The sequence below is a fragment of the Mastomys coucha genome, unplaced genomic scaffold (genome assembly GCF_008632895.1).
Source record: "Mastomys coucha isolate ucsf_1 unplaced genomic scaffold, UCSF_Mcou_1 pScaffold8, whole genome shotgun sequence".
NCBI lineage: Eukaryota > Metazoa > Chordata > Mammalia > Rodentia > Muridae > Mastomys > Mastomys coucha.
Window position 1 is genome coordinate 61,136,634 of NW_022196914.1, and position 8,674 is coordinate 61,145,307.

At 44.2% G+C, this 8,674-nt stretch overlaps 1 protein-coding gene across 1 annotated transcript in view; it reads left to right on the plus strand.

The window, feature by feature from the left end:
* The first annotated feature begins 980 nt into the window (after positions 1 to 980).
* The window catches only part of Ccdc125 (coiled-coil domain containing 125), a 34,937-nt gene continuing 27,243 nt past the window's right edge, over positions 981 to 8,674 (plus strand). The window contains exons 1-2 of the mRNA XM_031360094.1: positions 981 to 1,415; positions 6,732 to 6,843. The gene's annotated coding sequence lies outside the window, so the exon portion shown is untranslated. The remainder of the gene's footprint in view (positions 1,416 to 6,731; positions 6,844 to 8,674) is intronic.

Here is an 8,674-nt window from a genome sequence, read left to right on the forward strand (position 1 = left end):
GCCTGCCTCTGCCTCCCAAGTGCTGGGATTAAAGGCGTGTGCCACCACCGCCCACACTTCACATTTGTTAAAAAGAGTTGTGTGTGCGGTGTATTTGTAGAATAGATGGCTATAAGTACATGTATGCATGTGTTAATGGAGGCTAGCGGTTCACACCAGCTGTCTTCTTTCCTCCTCCTCCTCTATGTTCCAGGACTCCTGATTTCTTAGTTTGAGTTCATCAATTTTCTGGCGTACATACGTTTGCAGATTTTTACTATCACAAACACCCGAGTGATAACATATATTAGTATGCCAGGCAGTCTTAAACATGTTTGTTTGTTTGTTTTTTAATGAGCTCTGGATTCACACACAGCCACCCCTAGAAGGAGTTCACTAATTTCAATACAGGTATAGAATCAAGTACAGAAGCTAAAGTGATCGTATGAGATTTATGAGAAAGACTCCACACAGATCATGATAGAGGCTGTAGGTCTCCCAAGGTAAATTCCGTTCTAAGTCGGATTTTCCTCATGTCTAAGTAACTAAGGACAATACAGACTGGCTCTGGAGAAGAATTGCAAAGTTCATTATTGTCAGAGAAGGATCTGATGTCTATTTCTACCAGAGAAATCTGTAAGCCTGGGAAAGTGTTTGACAATAACAAAGCCTTCCGTTATTACAAGGTGTTGGCACAAAGAATTAATACACAACCATTTCAGCAAGGTAATGAAGCTGATCCAGTATGGCAGATGGGTTAGTGCGAGGTAGCACCTGTGACAGCAAAGGAACAGGGTCTGTCTTGCCACCAGAGCTCTCCAGGCCTTGCCTCCTGGCCCGCCTGTGCTTCCGCACTCCCTCTGGCCCAGGACGCCTTCAGGGTTTCTAACTGGGCTTTCTAATGCCGAAAGCCTGTGTTCCAAGATATACCTCTCCCAGGAACCTCACCTCGGGTGCATTCTTCTCTTAGGTTCCTTAAGTCCAGAGGTTGGGACTCTACTTCTCCGTGTATTGACGCTCACCTCGCCCTAGTCTGTTCTAAATCTCAGGCTTTTATTTGTCCGTCGGTTGTCCATCCGGCTTTGGAGCTGAAGTTGGAGGAGGGCAGCTAACATCCGGTTGCACAGAGGCACGGAGATTGAGCTCAGGAGAGCTCAGGGCGCGCCGCTGGCCCACCCGGACCTGGCGGTCCTTTTGGGTCCCCGGCGGTGGTCGTGCTGTCACGAGGCCCGAGGACGCGTGGCGGAGCGGGGTGAGCCACTGAAGGGGCGCGCGGGTTGCGCGGCGGAAGGTTCGAAGCTCGGGACGGATGCGCAGTGTCAGCGTCAGGCCAAGCAAGACACGGGAACCCGCGGTGGGGAGGGTCAGGAGCCCGGCAGCTCAAGAGTGGAAACTGCAGGTGGCGGTCAGATGAGCAGACCCGCTCCTTTCTCCAGGTAGAGCTAGCCATTAATGGTCTGACTAGGGAGAATACCGACTTCAAAAACTCTGCTTCTGTCTCTTCTTGCTATTACTTAGTTATTAGTTTTGAGCCATAAAGCTGTAATGCGTTAAACGCTATGCAACATTCCTTGTTTCAATATCCTGAAACAAAAAGGAACAAACAAAAGCCCTGGAGAAAAACAGGAAATCCACGGAAGTGTGTGGCTTAGTTTAACCTGCGCCGGTGTTTTTGTCTCATTTTTTGATAAATGTACCCTGATGCTAACTTTAGAGAAATTTAAGTGACGGGCGTATAGGTCTAAATCTTTGCAACTTATTGTAAATCTAAAAATATTCTAAAGCTAAAAGCCTACAGCAAAGAGAAGCAGGTCATGGTTCACTAAGGAGGGTTTATGTTAGTTTTTTCCCCCACCAAGCCGGACAGGACAGGAAATAGGCTGCTGTTTGATCAACTTGTTTGCTAAAGCAAAGTTGTCAAGCTGGCAGGGATAGATCCTGCTGCTTAAGTTTTTCCCCTTGGAATTTGTCCTCTCCCTGTTCTCTTCAAGTATCTTGGAGAATCTGTTAGATGTGAGCAATTGAGACATACTCCTTGAACTAATGGGAGCCGTGGAATGTCTTTGGGCAAGAAAGGGACATCCTTAGATCTGTTTAAAAAGTATTGACTCAGCGCAGTATGTAGGGTGGCTTCATTGGTTTAGGCCAGAAGCTATCAGAAATTCAGCTAGGAAATGAAAGTGCAAAGAATATGATTTGGGGAGATATTTGTGAGACTTGAAGATTTAGGGATTGAAGGCGTGTGAGGATCAAAAAGAAAAAGGGGAGATTGATTCCAAAGTGTTTCACTTGATGGTTTTGGAACACACACAACACATTTGAGAAAATAGAGAACTCTGGAAGAGATCTAGATTGGGGTGGGGAAAGTAATGTACTTGGTTTCGGTTGTACTTAAAAGACAGGCAGAATGTCCTGCTTGGAAATGTATGTTTAAGAGTTGGCTCAGAGGGTAGGACTGCTCTTCCAGAGGTCCTGAGTTCAATTCCCAGCAACCACGTGGTGGCTCACAACCGTGTGTAATGGGGTCCGATGCACTCTTATGGTATGTCTGAAGATAGCTACAGTGTACTCATATACATAAAATAAATATTTAAGCCGGGTGGTGGTGGCGCACGCCTTTAATCCCAGCACTTGGGAAGCAGAGGCAGGCGGATTTCTGAGTTAGAGGCCAGCCTGGTCTACAGAGTGAGTTACAGGATAGCCAGGGATACTCAGAGAAACCCTGTCTTAAAAAAAGGGGGGGGGGGGCTGGTGAGATGACTCAGCGGGTAAGAGCACCGACTGCTCTTCCAAAGGTCCTGAGTTCAAATCCCAGCAACCACATGGTGGCTCACAACCATCTGTAATGAGATCTGACGCACTCCTCTGGTGTGTCTGAAGACAGCTACAGTGTACTTATGTATAATAATAAATAAATCTTTAAAAAAAAAAAGTGATAAAAGTGGAAGACAGCCTATCTATCCAGGAGGAACCCGAAGAAGAGTCTTGGAAGCAGAGAGGTGGGCCTCCTGGCAGCAGAGCATGAGCTGCTTTGTTGCTTAATTGAATGGCCCTGGTATCCCAGGGAAAAGATGTGGGAAGTTAAAGTGTCATAGCTCCTCAGACTTACAGAGGCGTTGAGGGTGGGGCCAAATCTTGGTGTTAACAATTAGCAGGTCACTGTTTTTCCATTATTTTAGTGAAAAATAGGAAGACTGCTAACAGTCTATTCATGCTTGCTCTTCCCCAAGTGTCCAGAGGACCGGACAAGGACAGATATGATTTCTAGTCCTGGCTATACTGACTGGCTACCTGTGTTATTTGGGCAAATCATGTATGCTTGGAATAGGGAAAACATCTCTCAACAAAATCATATTTTTATATTTATATAGGATATTTTTAAGGATTTATTTATTTATTTATTATATGTAAGTACACTGTAACTGTCTTCAGACACACCAGAAGAGGGCATCAGATCTCATTACAGATGGTTGTTAGCTGTCATGTGGTTGCTAGGATTTGAACTCAGGATCTTTGGAAGAGCAGTCTGTGCTCTTAACTGCTGAGCCATCTCTCCAGCCCCATTTCTAGAAATATTAATAGGGTGGAAAAATGTTCCATTGGAATATACTTTGCAAAATGCTGATACAGAAACAGAAGTTTAATACTCTAAAAAAAAATGTTTTTTTTAAATTTATATGTAATCTCCTTACTCAATAAGTAGATAAATTGGTACACAGATTCTCCCTTTTCCTGGAGGATGCAATCTTACTTTATCAGCCAGGTTGGTTTCAAGTGCTGTTCTTTCTCTGCCTCCTGAGTACCTGGTCATATATACCACCATGTCTGCTTAATACTCAAGTTCAAATTGTTTATTTGATTACTGTAGCTAAGAATGAAAAGAAGCTAGAAGATTAGAGCAAATTTCCAGAGTTAGTTTAAGGCCAAGCAGGGCAATTCAGTGAGAATCTGAGAGAAGCCAGATTGAATCAGTCAGTATAGAGAGACGTTTGAGCCAGAACAGCTGATTTGGATCACTCAGCAAGAGTTCAGAAAGAACTAGAAAAGGTAACCTTAATCAGCAGCAAGTCTCCAAGATGACAATGACATCTGCCAAATAAAAGGTAGATTTACATCTCGTACCCTACCCATGGTTTGCCAAACGACAGTGCCCAGTCATTACACCTAGACTCGTTTTTTGAGCCAATGACGTTATGAAATCCGAGCTCAGACTCCTGAGGCAGCACTTTCTCTAGTTTACAGCCTGCTGTTTCCCTGATTAATATCAGACACGTTAAACTCACTGGGAGGTTTGTGATTCTAAGAAGTAATGTGTCCCAAGAGTAAAATTTGATTCTTACCCTCACATATGAATACTACACAACCAATATCCATCAAACTTACACTTTTAAACAATTAGAGTTGACATTAATAATGCATGCCTTTAATCCCAGCATTCAGGAGGCAGAAGCAAGTAGAGCTTTTAGTTCAAGGTCAGCCTAGTCTACATAGTGACTTTTAGAACAGCCAAAGCTACACAGAGAAATCCTGTCTTGAAAAAAAAATTAAACAGGAATATAGCTTAGGGGGAATTGTGCTTACCCTTCATGTACAAGGCTTTGGGTTCAATTTCTTGTCATCAAAACAAAACCAACAGAGTACCAGAGCATAGGAAAACTCTTTTTTTTTTTTCTTTCTTTCTTTCTTTTTTTTTCCCCTGAGATAGGGTTTCTCTGTATAGCCCTGGCTGTCCTGGAGCTCACTCTGTAGACCAGGCTGGCCTCCAACTCAGAAATCTACCTGCCTGCCTCCCAAGTACTGGGATTAAAGATGTGTGCCACCACTGCCCATCAGGAAAACTCATTCTTTATATTCAGCACCAAATAGCAAGACAACTCATGGTGTTGAATATATGAATATATGTGGTACATTAACAGATATTCCTGATCTGGGCATGGTGGTACTTGCCTGTGATCCCCAACTCAAAAGTCAGAGCTAAGAGTTTTGCCAAAAGTTTAAGGCCACCTGAGCTACATAGGAAAAAGAAGAGTCTTGTGGGATATGGCAACACACGATTGTTATCCTAGCACTCGAGAGAAAGGCAAGAAGAGACAACTAACAACTAACTCATGGTCAGCCTGGGCCATGTAGTAAGTTCCAAAGCATCCTAGGCTCAGAAGACAAAAACCGGGCTGGAGAGATGGCTCAGTGGTTAAAAGAACTGACTGCTCTTCCAGAGGTCCTGACTTCAATTCCAAGTAAGTAAGTAAGATGGTGGCTCACAACCATCTGGAATGGAAATCTGATACCCACTTCTGGTGTCTGAAGACAGTGACAGTGTACTCACATACCTGAAATAAATAAATCTTTAAACAAACAAGAAAACTGCGTCGGGCAGCAGTGACGCATGCCTTTAATCCCAGCACTTGGGAGGCAGAGGCAGGCAGATTTCTGAGTTCGAGGCAAGCCTGGTCTACAGAGTGAGTTCTAGGACAGCCAGGGCTATACAGAAAAACCTTGTCTCGAAAAACAAAAGCAAACAAAAAAAATAACAACAAAAAAACAAAAAACCATAAAGAATTCTTAAACTGGCTGCTAATGCAGCACCCAGAAGGTAGAGGCAGGAGGACTGCAGGTTTGAGGCCAGTCTGTGCTACACAGTGACTGAAGTCAGCCTTGACTCTGTAACAGGATCCTGTCTCAGAAAACAGAACAAGACAATCTTGTCTAACTCTATGGTTAGCCACACCTTCCTCTCAGAAACCTTCCTTCTTTCATCAACCTGTTCTGTCTTCTTTGTTGCTGAACATCTAGACTTAACCATGGCTTTTTTTTTTTTTTCTTCGAGACATGGTTTCTCTGTGTAGCTCTGGCTGGCTGTCCTGGAACTCACTCTATACACCAGGCTGGCCTCGATCTCAGAAATCTACCTGCCTCTACCTCCCAAGTGCTGGAATTAGAGGCAAGCACCACCACTGCCTGGTGGCATATGGTTTTGTTTTGTTTTGTTTTGTTTAAAGATTTATTTATTTTATGTGTATGAGTACACTGTAGCTATACTGATGGCCGTGATCCATCATGTGGCTGCTGGGAAATTGAATTTAGGACCTCTGCTTGCTCCAGCCCTGCTCGCTCCAGCCTGGCTTGCTCCTGCACTGTAGCTGTCTTCAGACACACCAGAAGAGGGCATCAGATCTCATTATGGGTGGTTGTGAGCCACCATGTGGTTACTGGGATCCGAACTCAGGACCTTCGGAAGAGCAGTCAGTACTTTTACCTGCTGAGCCATCTCACCGGTCCCGGCATATGGTTTTATTTATTTATTTATTTATTTTTGTTTTTCAAGACAGGGTTTCTCTGTGTAGCCCTGGCTGTCCTGGTACTCACTCTGTAGACCAGGCTAGCCTGGAACTCAGAAATCCGCCTGCCTCTGCCTCCCAAGTGCTGGGATTAAAGGTGTGCGCCACCACCGCCCGGCCGGCTTATGGTTTTAAAAGTGAAAAATAAGAGAGTTATCTCAGCAAAAAGCCCAAGACTAATTTGGTTTCTTTGAAAATCCCAGTAAGCATCCATGTAAGCAGCAGGATATCTGTATTTTCAGTTTCATCTGCCTACAGATTGATACTGTGATTGTATTTTATTATTATCATTATTATTATTATTATTATTATTATTATTTACTCTCGTTGAATTGAAGCTTGACACTAGATTTTCTTTTAACTCGCAGTTAAAAAAAAATAACAAGTAAAACATCTATCTCTACACAATTGCAGCACAGCCACTGTTGTGAAATGCGCAGTGTTGAAAGCCTGAGATCGCCACACTCCCTCCATTCTAAAGGAGGAGGCTGAGCGTCCTGTCTGTGCAGCAGCTCTGTGTGACCAAGTAAGTGGCCCAAGGGCTGGGGACTGGCGGGGTTCAGGGATGGTGCACTCTCTAAGATGCTTTTCTCCTGGGAAAGAGGGCAAGTCCTGCGGTGCCTTTCCTGGAGCCTTGCCTCGGTGGTGAGACTTAGAGGCAGTGCTTATGTTTGCATTTTTTTAAAGATTTATTTATTTATTATAAATTGTATTTATTATTGTAAGTACACTGTAGCTGTCTTCAGACGCACCAGAAGAGGGTGTCAGATCTCATTACGGGTGGTTGTGGTTGCTGGGATTTGAACTCATGACCTTCCGAAGAGCAGTGCTCTTCCCCGCTGAGCCACCTCACCAGCCCCTCTTCTCCTTTTTATTTGATCAGTAAATGAATCTTTATTGAGCAACAGCTATGTCTTAGAAGCCCAGTCAAGTTCTAGAGTACTTGTGGTGGGCCAGCCAGGAATACTCGTTGGCCTGTCCTTTCTGTGTTTGGAGCAGGATTGGACTGTGGCGGAGGAGAATGTGCAGGTGACTGATCTGGCATGGTGATGGGAAAGATGAACGGAATGCTGGGCCCTTGGCTGTTGCTTAGGCTTTGGTTTTTACTCACGTGACTATGTAATTTAAGAAGGAAAGAAAAGGAGGAAACAGAGGGATGCCTTCCTCGCCAATTTGCTATGTGCCAGCCACATAGAACCAAAGGTGCCTTTAACCCTGCAGTAATGGACAAAGGCAGGAGGCAGCGTCTTCCGGTACGGTGTAGTCAGGGGAAGTCTCGTTCACACTTACCTGAATCGTGTATGACTATCAGACTTGTAGAGACAGGCCTGTTCCCTTCATAGGCTTGCATTTGAAGTGTCTGTCACCTCAGTTGACTGACTGGTCTATTCTTCCCTGATCACTAGGGTTCTGTATTCAGGCTCCAGCCTTCCTAGCCTTCCCTACAGTTCACCTCTGTCTTCGCAGTATGAGCTGGAAGCCTCCTCCACAGAAAAAGTCCTGAGATGTTAAATTACTTCTAGTTAGGACATGGCAAGGGGCATTTGTGTGTTAGGTTTTTGTTTTGGTTTAATTTTGACATTTATTTATATTTATGTGTGTGTGTGTGCTTGTTTGTCTGTATGTATATCATTGTGTGCAGATGCCCTCGGAGGCCACAGAGGGTGTAGGATCCCTGCAGCTGGAGTTATGGGCAGTTGTGAGCCACCTGATGTGGGTGCTGGGAATTGTACTCTGATCCTCTGCAAGCAGCAAGTGCTCCTAACTGCTGAGCCATCTCTTCAGCCCCTATCTTTCTTTTTTCTTTTTTTTAAAAGATCTATTTATTTATTTTATGTATATGAGTATACACTAGCTGTACAGATAGTTGTGAGCCTTCATCTGGTTGTTGAGAATTGAATTTAGGACCTCTGCTCGCTCCAGTCAACCCCGCTCGCTCCATTTGGCCCTATCTTTCTTTTTTCAACACTGAATAACATCCTTTCTGTGTGTGCACACACCACATTTTCTTTATCCATAACTCAGCAGTTGTAAGTTAGTGACAGTGAGCATGGCAGGTGCTCATGACAATGAGTATAGGCATCACTTTGACATAAATGTTTTCATATCATTTGGGGGGGGGGGGACAACCCAGAAGAGACATTGCTGCATCTGCTGACTGCTTTTCTTTTTAATTAATTAATTTATGAGATGTAGCTGTCTTCAGACACACTAGAGGAGGGCATCAGATCCCATTCCAGATGGTTGTGAGCCACCATGTGTTTGCTTGGAATTAAACTTAGGACCTCTGGAAGAGAAGTCAGTGCTCTTAACCCCTGAGCCATCTCTCCAGCCCTCCTCCTTCCCCTCCCTCCTTC